The 14,517-nt window shown below is 41.5% G+C and overlaps 1 protein-coding gene across 1 annotated transcript in view; it reads right to left on the bottom strand.

Annotated features, from left to right (window-relative positions):
• The window catches only part of RAB5B (RAB5B, member RAS oncogene family), a 111,683-nt gene that overhangs the window by 37,208 nt on the left and 59,958 nt on the right, over positions 1–14,517 (bottom strand). The window lies entirely within an intron of this gene.

Raw genomic sequence — 14,517 nt, 5'->3', positions numbered from 1 at the left:
TCTGGGGCTTTTTTTAGGACTATCCACCCCTGCATGGTACACCCCCGAGGTGCAGAAGGGGATAGCAAGGTGCAGGAAACTAGCTAAGAAAAAATATGTATCAATATTGATAATGAAAAATGAAAATAATAACAATAACATAGAAAAAATAAATCACACAATCCAACCTGGAAAAGGCTTAGAAATATTGGCCCTGACCAGGGGGTTTTTGGTGACATATTTGCAAAATGTAATCACTTACAAACAATTGTCTAAAAATATATATTAATTTGAAACCCCCCTAAGAGTTGAAAAAAATCTCTATCTTGTACTCATATACAGGTAAGGGGTTCATGAGGGATACCCCCCAACGCGAGAATTAGACGGGTGGAAAGGTATCTGGCCTGAAGGAATGGATAAAGGCAAAGGCGGGAATATAGAGAGTGCTTTTAATCGGTTTTACCCGATCCAAAGCCCTCTAAGAAGGGCCTAAAGCTCACGGTTTCATTTAAATCGGGGGGGTGGTGGCCCTAAGGCGCCTGATCCAGCACATTTCGCGCTGGAGCAGGACCTTGTTCCAATCACCCCCCCTAGTTGGTATTTGCTTATGTTCGTTGGAGAATCTCATGATGATTCTGGTCGTGGTGTCTTCCTTCTTTGGATCTTTCTTCTTGAAGATTATGTTCCGTCTGTGTTAACGCAATTGAACGCTTTCTTGAGAGCTGACTTTCTATATCCTCTCTCCATCAGTCTGGCAGTCAATTCATTTGATTCTTGCTGGAAGTCCTCGTATGTGCTGCAATTCCTTTTGAGTCTTAGAAATTGACTGAATGGGATAGATTTTTTTAGTGGCTCTGGGTGAAACCTGTCTGCGTGTAGCAGTGTATTGCCAGCTGTCTCTTTTCTATACAGCTTGCTCGAGAGTCCTCCAATCTGATCTTTGGAGATGGTGATATCCAAAAAACTGACTTCCTTGGGGTCATGGTGAAAAAAAGATTGAAACTGTTCTGGTTCATGGAGCTCAGGCATTCCTTAAGTGCATCCTCTGATCCGTCCCAGATGATAAAAATGTTCTCTATGTAGCTCTGCCAGAGATGGATAGACGACATTTTTATCATCTGGGACAGTTCAGAGGATGCACTCAAGGAATGCCTAAGCTCCATGAACCAGAACAGTTTCAATCTTGTTTTCACCATGACCCCAAGGAAGTAAATTTTTTGGATATCGCCATCTCCAAAGATCAGATTGGAGGACTCTCGAGCAAGCTGTATAGAAAAGAGACATCTGGCAATACACTGCTACACGCAGACAGTTTTCACCCAGAGCCACTAAAAAAATCTATCCCATTCAGTCAATTTCTAAGACTCAAAAGGAATTGCAGCACATACGAGGACTTCCAGCAAGAATCAAACGAATTGACTGCCAGACTGATGGAGAGAGGATATACAAAGTCAGCTCTTAATAAAGCGTACAATTGCGTTAAAAACACAGATAGACTGAACATAATCTTCAAGAAGAAAGATCCAAAGGAGGAAGACACCACGACCAGAATCATCATGAGATTCTCCAACGAACATAAGCAAATAAGAAAGATCATCTCCAAGCACTGGTCAATCCTCACAGAAGATCCGATTCTAGGTAGTCTGGTTACATCTAGACCTCAAATCACCTACAAAAAAATCTGGCTCCATAGGAAATATGCTCACACAGAGCGAATATAAAGGAAGTGCAAGAAGAGATCCCTGCAAAACCAGGGGCACATATCCGTGCGGATCTTGTACGCAGTGTGGAGTCATAGGAAGGAGAACCATGATAACATTACCCAGTGGGGAAAATTTTCAGCTACGGCACTTCGCCAACTGCAGAACACGGGGAGTTGTCTACTTAATGCAATGTCAATGTGGGGCCTTCTATGTCGGGAAAACCCGGCAGGAATTCACTAAGAGAGTTGAAAAGCACATACACAGCATGGCATCGGTAACCTTTACCTACCATTAGGTAGACATGTAGCCAAACAACATAATTATAGGATGCCCAAAGTCAATTTCACAGTCTTGGATAGACTTCATATACCAACTAGATGGGGTGATTGGAACAAGGTCCTGCTCCAGCGCGAAATGCGCTGAATCGGGCGCCCTAGGGCCACCACCCCCCCTGGTTTAAACGAAACAGAGAGCTTTAGGCCCTTCTTAGAGGGCTTTGGATCAGGTAAAACCGATTAAAAGCACTCTATATCCCAGCCTTTGCCTTTATCCATTCCTTCAGGCCAAATACCTTTACACCCGTCTGATTCTCCCGCTGGGGGGTATCCCTCATGAACCCCTTTACCTGTATATGAGTACAAGATAGAGATTTTTTTCAACCCTTGGGGGGGTTTCAAATTAATATATATTTTTAGACAATTGTCTGTGATTAAATTTTGCAAATATGTCACCAAAAACCCCCTGGTCGGGGCCAATATTTCTAAGCCTTTTCCAGGTTGAATTGTGTGATTTAATTTTTCTTTGTTATTGTTATTATTTTCATTTTTCATTATCAATATTGATACATATTTTTTCTTAGCTCGTTTCCTGCACCTTGCTATCCCCTTCTGCACCTCGGGGGTGTACCATGCAGGGGTGGATAGTCCTAAAAAAGGCCCCAGAGGTGGGTCTTCACCCTAATGTCCTATACCTACCTGACACAGGGGGGCCCCATTGTTACATCACACATTGGGGCCTACCCTATTACCCTGCCTTAGTTTTTCTTTAGGCAGGGGTTTCTGTGTCGGTGGTTACTATTATCCATCTAGAGTGGGATATGGGGATTCTTTGTGGTCCAATAAGACTCCTTTATATATGGATCCAGTTCAATCTGTTTGACTCTCCAACCCCCCCCCCCCCCCCCCCCCCCCCCCCGCAGTACCCACTTGGTGGGACTTTGAATCTAGGGGTTTATTAAGGGGGTTTGTCAAGGGGTTTTTTTATTTAAGACTTATTCACCCATGGCAACTATTTTCTGCCCTGTGTGGATGGCCTTACTATTACCCAATTCCAAGTATGGGCATGGCCCTTTTTCAACATGGCAGCCGGCCCATACATGTTTCACGCTGGTATAGACACAGTACGTTGCGGTGTGCGTGCATAATTAGACGCACGCCATCGCGGCGCGCATGCGCGGTCTCTGTGGCAGCGTCCGATGCCTAGGTGACGCTCAATGTTGTTATGTGGAACGCACCTGACGGCGGCCTTTACAGGCGAGCCACGCCATTGGTCGGTGCGGCGCCCTATCTCCGCCCACATCACATATAGGACGCCAGAGATGGCAAAATGGTGTAATTTCCCCCTCGGAATTCACTGAGGAGTATCAGGGCAAACTTTTTGTTGGATCTACAGGGACCCTTATCGTTCCAGGCTATGTGACTTGCACCTTTCGAGAAAGTAAGTGTTCTTGGAACAGGACCTTCCCTGTATTGGGAGGAAAGTACTTGTTGTTAGATTAATTGTTTAGGGGGGGTTTTATGTATGTGGGGGGGGAGGCGAGGGGGCTTGCCATGGCGCCCCCCCCCCTCCCACCAATACCCTTTACTCACTATGCCCTATTTTTCAGACAGCCCTCAGTTATTTGATGCTGAAAACGCCAAAGATCGGGATCAATTTTTCTATCCAGCCGTCTTGTAGAGATATAGGACAATTTAACCCCTGGAGGTTTGGGACTCCTTACCCTGACATGGGAGATTACACTTACCCACGAGATGCTTTGGGAGGATGTAAGTTATGTGATAGTCTCACAATGCAGGAAATGTACACATACATATTCACAAATTGTAATATTATCACTTTTGTTTTTTTAGACTGTGATGTATTTCCCTGAAGAAGACTTTTCTTTGAAATATATGTTGACTCCTGGAGGCCATCCTTGGTCCGGGGGTGCCTTTCGACCCGAGGGTTTTCGTACTAGGTCTCCCACCAATCTCCCTCTCTAAAAGATCCAAAAAACTTCTATCACATATATTAACAGCCGCACGTTGTCTGGTGGCATTAAAATGGAAACAGAGGGAACCACCTTCGATGTCGGAGCTGCACTCTAGGATCAGGGAGGTCAAAAGGATGGAGTATCTCACGGCCTCCTTAAACGACAAACTTGAAAAACATAACCAAATATGGGAATTATGGGTCCTCTTTGAAAACCCCATAACTTAATATGCCTTGGGACGGCCTCGGGAGGTTTGGTCTTTCCCTCTGGTGAGTGGGTACTGGGCTCCTGGGGTGGGGTACGATCCCACTGCTTTCATCTTCTTTTCCTACTTTCCCTACCCAACTCTACTTATCCCACCCTGGACTTTCCACTAACCCCCCTTCTTCTCAATTCTTCTCATTAATTTTTATTTCTACACTTTTTTCTATTAATTCTTATTCTTTTTTTTCCCTTTTTTTTCCCTTCTTCTGTTAAGATGTACAAGGTATACAACCAGTGGTATAAATCTAGAGTCAGTCCACCTGTTATAATTTTTCTCTCTTCTTATCTAACATTCAGACAAGATATGTACAATGGCTTCTACTCCATGTTACGACTGTTACTAGAGCTGGGCTCTTCTCTGGAAACGACTATGGCACCTTATTATGTATCACCTTGTACTTTAATTTTCTATATGTGTTCTATTATGAAAAACTTAATAAAAATTGTCAATTTTCAAAAAAAAAAAAGAAATATATGTTGAAACGCGTTGGAATCCCACTACTCCACGTTACGGCTGCCATCTGTGATGACTGTATCGGGTAGTGTGATGCATCACTCCCTTCCATATACTCTCCTTTTATGTAATATTTGTAATGTGATATATTTATTATTTGATGTATATACAATCCTTTTTGAACTTTGAACTGTTGTTCGTTTGATTATGTCCTTTTGTAATTTTCGCATTTTCTAACTCTGATTGATATTAATAAAATTGATTTTTATTCAAAGGTCTATATAATTTTTTACAAATCTCTACTATGTCGAACTAGCAAAACTAAAACGGGGCCCCAGGTGGCGCTTCTTTGGCGCTCCTTTGCTATCACACATATTTCAGAACAGTAAGTTGCTGTCTTTCCCTGAGTTGCGAGCTAGGTTTAATCTACCAACTACTATGTACCACACATGGGAGTAAGTCACACATGTGCAAGTCACAAGCAAGTCTCAAGTCTTAACCTTCAAGTCACAAGCAAGTCCCAAGTTACTGTGGCAAAAAGCAAGCAAGTCAAGTCGAGTCCCTGCTAGAAGTCAAGCAAGTCAAGTCATTTATTTTGGTCAAGTCACAAATTAAGTCAAAATACTGATCTACCCAATTTCCACCTTTAAATGAGTTAAAAGTCAGTTTTCAGGAAAGGTTTTGTTTTATTTGCAACATTAACAAAACTGCTTAGTGCTTTTTTCTTGGCATATTAAAGAAACACTTTGAATGCCCAAACAGCAGACAAGGAGCAGAACACTCAGCAATTAAATGGCCAACAAGCCTGAAAAAATGTAGTCCTTGCTGAGGGGGAAAATAACTAAGCTCAAAGTTTGAACTTGACACAATGCCAACATCTGGACACTTGAATAGTGATAAGAATAGCCACTTAAAATGCATTGCATTTGCAAAAAATTCAATTGGAAAGTACTTTCTCGCTCAGTTGTGAGCGATGGGGTCGCATTATCACCCCACCATGGCTGAACACACGTTCAACAGGTGCGCTTGATGCAGGGACTGACATAACTCTTACCGCTACCCTGAACAGCTCCAATGGCATTTGGCAAATGCTGATTGGCTCAGAGGCGGTGGTGGGCGGAGTGTGTGGGTAATATTTTCGGGGGGGGGGGGGGGGGGGGGGATGCCAAGTCATTGCTAGTCAAATAGCCCAAGTCAAAGTCAAGTCGCAAGTCATTAGTGACAAGTCAAAGTCAAGTCGAGTCATTTATTTAATTTTGTCAAGCAAGTCGCAAGTCCTCAAACAGGTGACTCAAGTCAAGTCATGTGACTCGAGTCCCCCACCTCTGCTATGTACTACTCATATCTCCAGCTCCAACATGCGGTGGGCGCGCAAGGAGATGCTACCCACTGGGCTATGTCGAGCACTCACATTTTCCATTTATTACAAACCAGCACTGAAACTAAAGGGATTATCTCACATTGCTACCAGATGCTACTGACGCACCACTTAAAAGCTCACCCAACTAAGGCACCGTCCCTATGGGAAAAAGATGTAGGTCCACTTACGGGAGACCAATGGGAAGAAGTCCTGCAATCGCTACCTGCTCTCTCAACGTGGCCCAAAAGGTATCCCAATTATTTATAGTACTTGGGGTGCACTACACCCCACTTAGATTATAGAAAATGGGTAGGCGGCCAGATTCTCTATGTAGCAGATGCGGGCGACATCAAGGCGATCTCATCCACTTACTCTGGAGATGCCCAAAACTCCACAGGTACTGGAGCGAGGTGCTCGGAACACTTAATCGAGTGTTCCGGACTACCGTCCCCTTGGATCAAACTCACTGCATACTAGGGGTACTGGAGGATATTGTCCCGGAGGAAATGACTAGAATAGCTTTCTCTAGGGCTCTGTTCCAGGCACACAAGCTCATTTTGATTGGCTGGAAATCGGTCTCCACACCCTTGGTAGCCTCCTGGATAACACATATGGGTAATACTCTGGTTATGGAAAAATATATTTACCAACATAGGGGCAGCCCTGGCAGATTCGAAAGAATTTGGGCACCATGGTTAGATTCCCCCTGGACTAAGTCCCAGGGAATTGGTAATGTCCAGATTGCTGCAATGCCCTGCGGGAGGATCATAACGGTTTATTGATGGCTAACGCCAGATGTATGTTACGTATAAGTATGTTGTGAACACTCTAGGTTTGAAGACAAGATAACTATGATGGACGCTGGGAGGACTGTGCATTGTACATGTAAATGTATTAATATATAATGCTTGTACATTGGAAACTGTTTGAACTTGTTCAATAAACACCTTTTTGATTAAAAACAAACAAAAAAAAAGAGTAAACACAGTTGATTGATAATAAATGGCTTCAGCTAAACACTAACCATGAGTGGAAGAAAAGTTTTTGTGTAGTCATTCATATTCTCTAAAGAATGGGCAAGAAATCAAATTCTGCCAGGGTATGTAAACTTACGAGCACAACTGTATGTATATATACACACATATATATATATATATATATATATATATATATATATATATATATACACACACACACACACACACACACAAAAACTCATGTAAATAAGTACCTCAATAGCCACATAGCATATAAATCCACATTTTGTGCACCAAATTCTTTAGGAAACCCATTTATTGCCTTTTAAAAGTAGCAGTGACATCAACATCATGCTGCATCATGCCTGTCCAGGGTGCAAATCTGTGGGAGGAACCCTGCAGGCTATATCTACTACAGACTACCTGCAGAAAACTACAGGATAGAAAGGAGAGAAGACCAGTCACCCTACACAGGGAGTGAGAGCGGCACTGACTAGTCTGTATTACTGCATGGAAGCAAAGTCTCACATTCAATTACTTCCCAGTTCTATAATAGATACAAGAAACAACAAAATTCAAGAATACGCATTCCTCTTGTATTTAGAAAATATTTGCTTTTCCTGGAGTTCACCTTTAAAGTAACCAGAGATTTCTGGCCTGCAGTCTACATATTGATACCGGGGTGACAGTACTCTTGAGTTATTTAACCAAGGCAGGACTCTATTTTAAGGAGATGAGTGCTAACAATTCAGTCTATCAGAACTCAGGATTCTGCAGTGGATCTGATCAATAGTTCCTACACTACAGAGCACAGGCATTTAAAAAAAGTACTTAAAGTGGCGTTCCACCCACTTTTATAACTCTTCAGCATCCCTCACTAAACTGTGCAGTGTAAACGAATTGGATATTTTTTTTATTTTTTTTCTCAGCACTTACTGTATATCTGTTGTATTCATTTTTCACTTCCTCCTCCCTGGCCGCGGCCCATCGCATCATTTCCTGTTTGCAATGCCTTCTGGGAAGGGGCGGCAAATTCCTCTGACACTGCCGTTGCTATGGAAACCTGACCTGAAACCTATTACACTGCTTGTGCTGCACTGAGCATGTGCGAGATCTGCAAGGATGAGATCCAGGAAGAAATACAGTCTGGCTTCAGATGCCCACACTTAAGATGGCCACGGCCTGCTGTAAGTTTATAAAATAACAAACTACTGCTATAAACTAACAAAACAGACCTTAGTTTACAGACTAACTTTACTAGAATACATTAAGCTTGTGTATTATAGGGGTATTTTTATTTAAAAAGTATAATTTCGGCCGGAACACCACTTTAAGCAAAAAAAAAAAATATGCTTATGAAAATTAAATTGTGACTTAGTCACAACAGCAGAAGGCATTAGGACTTTAAAAAGGTGAAAGTTCTGGCTCCAGGTGAATGAACTATAAGTCAATGCCCAACCCTGGCTTCTGCACTGTATACAAGCAGGTCAATTATCCTTCGACTATACTCATCATTTTCTAATCTACTACAATATCGTATAACCTTTATGAGCACATAAAAACAGCAAAAGGTAGTATTGTAAAAACTCAAGCCACAGAAGAGCAGAGGCAAATGCAAAATATCTATAATACATATCCTAAAGCAGTGGTTCTCGAAGCCTGCTAAATGCTTCCAAAACATTCCATGACCCAACAGTAAAAAATAAATAAATAAAGTTTACACGCACATAAAATATAAAAATACAAAAATATGCATTGAGATGCTTGAAGGCTTTGCGTGTAGCTGGGGACTGTTGTGGGGGATGGGGGTTTCGTAGGGGGTTAGGGGACCCTGCAGCAAACTCTGAAGGGTCCAATAGGGAGGGGATGAGGCTGGGGGCAGGGTCTCCAGAGCGGCTGCAGGCTTTGTGGGGACACTGTGGAGAATGGAAGGCAATGTGGGGGTTAGGAGGCACTGTGGGAAGTTGAGGGATTTGCAGGTAGCTGGAGACTTTCAGAGAATTGTGAGAACATAGCAGGAGCTGAATGCAACAGATATCCAACCCCACTCACTTCCTTCAGACCTGATATCAATACGGGTTGCCAGCCGCAATGGTAAACATCTTCCATGGGCTGCGTCTCAGTGGTTAAGAACCACTGACCTAAAGTCTATTTAGTCAGATAACTAAACCTTGCAAATTAAAAAGGCTTAAAATGAATCCAGTCTCGAGCAATTCTGTAACACTTACAGGTATTTATTACATCTCAGAGATCACAGTACTTCCCCTGACAATGTCTGCATCTTCTTTTCTCACCAGGACAAAACAATGTTTGTTCAGGAATCATCCCAGCTCAGCATCTATTTCCTGAGCTAAGATACTGGTTTAAAAAGAAACATTCATGTAAATTCTGGTGCCTGGCAGTTCTTGGCTGTGCTCACACATGACCAACGCTGATCATCCACCTGCTGTAGCCTCCCACCATGTGACTTGCTACATAGTCACAACAACATTGCAGTCTGATCCTTGGAGAGCAAGTTTATTTGTTGCTTTCTTTGCCCCATTAGCAAGCTTGCCCTCGAGGGCCTTCTAGACCTAGGGATGTAACAGGAGTGGGAGACAATCTCTTGAAAGTTAAGGGAATACTCTTCTAAGGCAGTTGTCACCAGACCAGGACTCCACTATGGAAGATTTACTCTCATCTCTTATTCCGGCAAAAACTGTAGGATCTCCCATCATCTACTATCTCAGCGATAACGGTCACCAGGACAAATGGAGAGGGTGGACTAACAACAAACCACCATGTGAGGCATAGACAATTTTCTAACAAGTAGGGAGAATGAGCTATGCTGATTGCAGAGAGTTATGCCTGGTACACACAAGGAGATTATCGAACCAATGATTGTCTTTTTATTTTGCACGCTAGTCTCATATCAACAATAAAAGAGGTTACTAAAGTTGCGAAAATTCTCGAACGACAGAATAAAAATTTGAAAGTGATGTAACGTATTGTATTTGTAATGTATTGTATTTTTAGAGGACAATCGTATCGTATGAGAACATTTTTGTGCTTGTCCCATCGCATAGTTTTGCATAAATTGTCGTGATCCGCTCTCAAAAGCGGTGTGCTAACGATCAGATTATCGTATGTTCACTTCTAAAGCGGTATTTTTCGTACCATTTTCTGATCGTGTGTATTGGTCTTTAGCCCTGACTCAGCAGGAGGCTTGTTAGCGCTCCGCAGAGAGTTCAATTCTTATACAGTGAGCAAGGGTCATTCTCTACAGCATGCTGGCATGGAACAGGTATTTCTAATCAGGTGCTGACTACAGGTATCTCCTTTCATGCCTGCATCAATTTTACCCCAATGCCTACCATTTTTTTCAATTTCAGACAACAAACCAAGCCCTACACTGTACATAGAATCCACACCAATCAAATACTTCTTCCCGCTCCAACTTATCCGTTTTCTATCCACTGTCAAAACATCCCAGAATTCCAAGCCATTGTCAAGTTCAGCCCCATTTTCATGTAGTTTTTCTGTGTTGCATTGAACTGCATTAGGTTATTCTGTAGTATTCCAACATCTGATGGCATTTTGGACCACTACAATTTGTTTACGAATGTGATTTTGGTATCTTCCTCTGTGCTCTACTTCTGTTTACTGCAAGTGAGTTTAGTTCTAGCTAGAACCTTCCCACTTCTATGTTTCCTCAGTCTGTTAGGTATTCACAGAGACAGGGCTTGGGAAAGTCGGTCTTCTTACACTTGAAAAGACTAGGAAAACATCCTCTGTACTGCAACTAGCTGAGGTAAAATTGCATTGGATTCAACTTCTGTGTTTAACTGAAGAGTTAAGCTGCCTGTGGATAGTGACAAGTCAGCAGATGATCATAATGTCCAGACAGACTGGGTCTAAAGAGGTATGTCAATGCATAAACCAGCATTTGAAACAGAACATGGTCCCTGTGGTGGAGCAGAATAAATGCCTCTAATTCTGCAATGCAGCCTGAGCTACCAGACTTTGGGCCCACACGAAGGCATGAGAGGCTGAACTCTAAACACAAAAATTTTAATTCAACCACTTGAAGACCAGGCCTTTTCTTTTTGCTGTAACAATCAGTATTTTTTGCTAGAAAATTACTTAGAACCACCAAACATAATTTTTTTACGGCCCTAGAGCAGTGGTTCTCAACCTCAGTCCTCAAGTACCCCCAACGGGCCATGTTTTAGTAACTTACCTTAGATAAAGTAGCTCTTATCAATACCGTGTCATTGATTTAAAGCAGCTGTGCAAAGTAAAGGAAAACCTGAAAACATGGCCCATTGAGAGTACTTGAGGACTGAGGTTGAGAACCACTGCCCTAGAGAATAAATTTGCAGGTGTTGCAATTTTTTAGGTCACATGGTATTTGCGCAGTGGTTTTTTAAAAACGCAATTTTTTTTGGCAAACATACACTTTTTATGAATTTTAAAGCCCAAAAACACAATACCCAATTGTTTGGTAAAATGTAAAAGATGATTTTATACCGAGTAAATAGATACCAAACATGTTCCTTAAAAAACTGCACCTGCCTGTGCAACGGCGACAAACTACATAAATTTTACTATCCATTGGTGATGCTTTAAAAGCACAGGAGGTCTGATGCTAGAATTACTGCCCATGATCTGACATTCACAGTGATACCTCACATGTGTGAGATGATCGCTGTTTGCGTGCATTCGTCTTTGCACACAAGCATGGGGGATGGGGACGCTTTAAAAAAAAAATTCTTTTTACACTGTTGATTTTTATTTTATTTTTTTTATCACAAGAAATACAATTATCCCCTGTGACAGCAATAGGCAGTGACAGGTACTCTTTATGGAGAGATCTAGGGTCTATTAGAAAAGTGATGTATTGTAAACGCTTCTGCTTCCCTATATCATAGAGGTGAACAGAGCCGTTCCGGTTTGTTTGCCTCTATGATCAGCTTACAAGAGAGCCAACCTTCGGCTCTAAAAAAAACACTACCATGATGATGCCTGGAGCTGCAGGCATCATCCTGGTGTAACTGCTTGAAGTCCATCGATGTATCGGTAAGTCGCTGGTCCTCAAGTGGTTAAATATATTCATCAGAAGCCCCAAAGGATATGAATGCACTTTTGTGTGCGCCAAAAGCAAACCTCAATATTACCTAGTAAAATTTGTGGTGACATCATCACTGTGCTGCAAGTATATCTAAGGAGAAAGCTTTCATTTTAGTTTTGGATAGAGTGGTGAGCAGTTAGAAGTGTAATTCAGCTTTTTATTGCTGTGTGTCCCTGGAACAGAGATACGCTCTTTATTTGTATTTTTTTTTTCTCACTTGAGTCTACAGAACAAAAATTAAAAAGGGGGAAATCTCCCCAATGGAAGTTTTGACAATAGTTATACTTGTGCATAACTTGTACAGAGACCAGAACGGTGGGAGGGACTTAACAGGTCCACCAACTTTAGTCAGCCTGCAAAAAACTACATGAGAGGGTGGAGCCAAGAACAGTTACCTTGCACAAGGGGAGAGAGCAACAGTGACCGGTCTTAATTATAGGCAGCTCATGCACAGAGGCAAAATTTTACACTGGATTACTGCACAGATATGGAAGAAATACACAAAGTGCACCAAGATTCAATAAGAACACACATGCCACTTGTATTTCGACAAGATTTGCTTATCCCAATGATCAGCTTTAAGTTGGCAACATAGAGCTCTGGATGGATCATGTCAGTTACCAGCAAGGGTCTGTGCACAAGCACAGCAATGAACTGCACTCACAGGCTCAACAGCAGGTACTGAACTTTGCTCCTAGTAATTTTTTGGTATAGTTTTTGGTACATAATGGTTTCCTTCATTGGTGCGATCTTATTTGTGTAGATCAGCAGATAACTTTCAGAAATGGCAAACGACACCAGACAGAGGTCTTGGTAATGGACATCAAGCTATATCCTATAAAATGATTTATTGTCTGTGCTGAAATTGTTCAAATTCTACAACAATCTTAACCCCATGTATTAACCATTTCAGCTACGTACCAGCACGTCGCTGGAGTTTGAGTAGTTATACCAGGATGATGCCTGCAGCTGCAAGCATCATCCTGGTGCCATTTTGTAGAGCCAGGGTTTGGCTCTCTTGTAAAAGCAATCCTAGCAGCTAACTAGCCGCTGGATTGCCTTTACAAACAGGGGACATTTTTCCCCTCTCTCCCAGCTTTACCAAGATCTCTTGTCCCATCGAAGTCCCGATCGACCACCCGGTGCTTCCGCTGGCTGATTACAGTGCCCAACGAAGAACAAATTGGCTTTGTTGGGCTCTATGATATAGTAACCTAGAAGCGATGATGTCACATCACTTCCAGGTTATCCAGATGTCAACGGCTTTGCTGGGGTTTTTCGTCTTCCTCTGGATCAACCGTGGGTATAGGATTGGGTATATGGGATTGTTTGATATTTTTTATTTATTTATTTTTATGGTTGAACTAGATGGACTTTAACTATGGATCAAACTGATCTTGGCATGACCAAATGCTTTTTTATTTTTAATCAGATATTTTATTAAATATTTCATGTTGTTAACACATACAAAACAGTCACAGCTTCCACAAGAACCATGCTAAAGTCATGTATTTTTTGTATATAGTGAAATAATCATCCATCCGTTTGATCAAATGCATTTAAGAGGAGAATCTGGGGTCTTATAGACCCCGGATCTCTCCATAAAGAGTACCGGTCACATGCCTATTACTGTCACAAAGGATGTTTTTTTAAAGCGATAGTGTAAAAATACAAAATAAAAAAAAAAATTTAAGTACCGCTGTCCCCCTGTGCTTGTGTGCAAATGTAAACGCACACATCGGTCCCGCAGACACGCAAACAGCGATCACACACATCAGGTATCGCCGCAAACATCACATCATGGGCAGTAATTCTACCTCCTGTGTAAGTGAAGTAAAGTGGTAAAATGTAAGGCTTTTTAAAGCATTACCTATGGATAGTAACATTTTTGTTGTTTGTCAACATTGCATGGGTGTGCGCAATTTTAAAGCATGACATGTTTGGTGTCTACTCAGTGTAACTTTTATATTTTAACAAAAAATTGGGTTATGAATGGTGTATTTTTGCATTAAAACTAGAAAAAGGTTTTTTTCTTTTTTTATGCGACATAAAAAATTGCAAAACCCACCAATTTATTCTCTAGGGCCTCTGCTTTAAAAAAAATACATAATGTCTGGGATTCTAAGAAATTTTCTAGCAAAAGATACTGATTGTTACATGTAAACAGAAAGTGCCTGTTCTTTAAGTGGTTAAAAAACATTGAAATAAATGTAAAATAAAATAGAAGCTGGACTCCTGACTCATAGGTCACACAACTCTAACTCAATAACCTCAATAATTATCGAGACACCTTCAGTTTTTAAAGTGCAGTCAAATGAGACTTTGACATATATAATGGAGTAAAATGGCCATAAAATTACATATCAATTGAGGACAGGAGTAAATCAGTTCATCTACAAACACATTTCTTCTGAGAAAG

Source organism: Aquarana catesbeiana, linkage group LG02 (genome assembly GCF_042186555.1).
Source record: "Aquarana catesbeiana isolate 2022-GZ linkage group LG02, ASM4218655v1, whole genome shotgun sequence".
Classification (NCBI taxonomy): domain Eukaryota; kingdom Metazoa; phylum Chordata; class Amphibia; order Anura; family Ranidae; genus Aquarana; species Aquarana catesbeiana.
The sequence above is the reverse complement of the archived record's forward strand: the minus strand, read 5'-3'. Positions and strand labels throughout refer to the sequence as shown.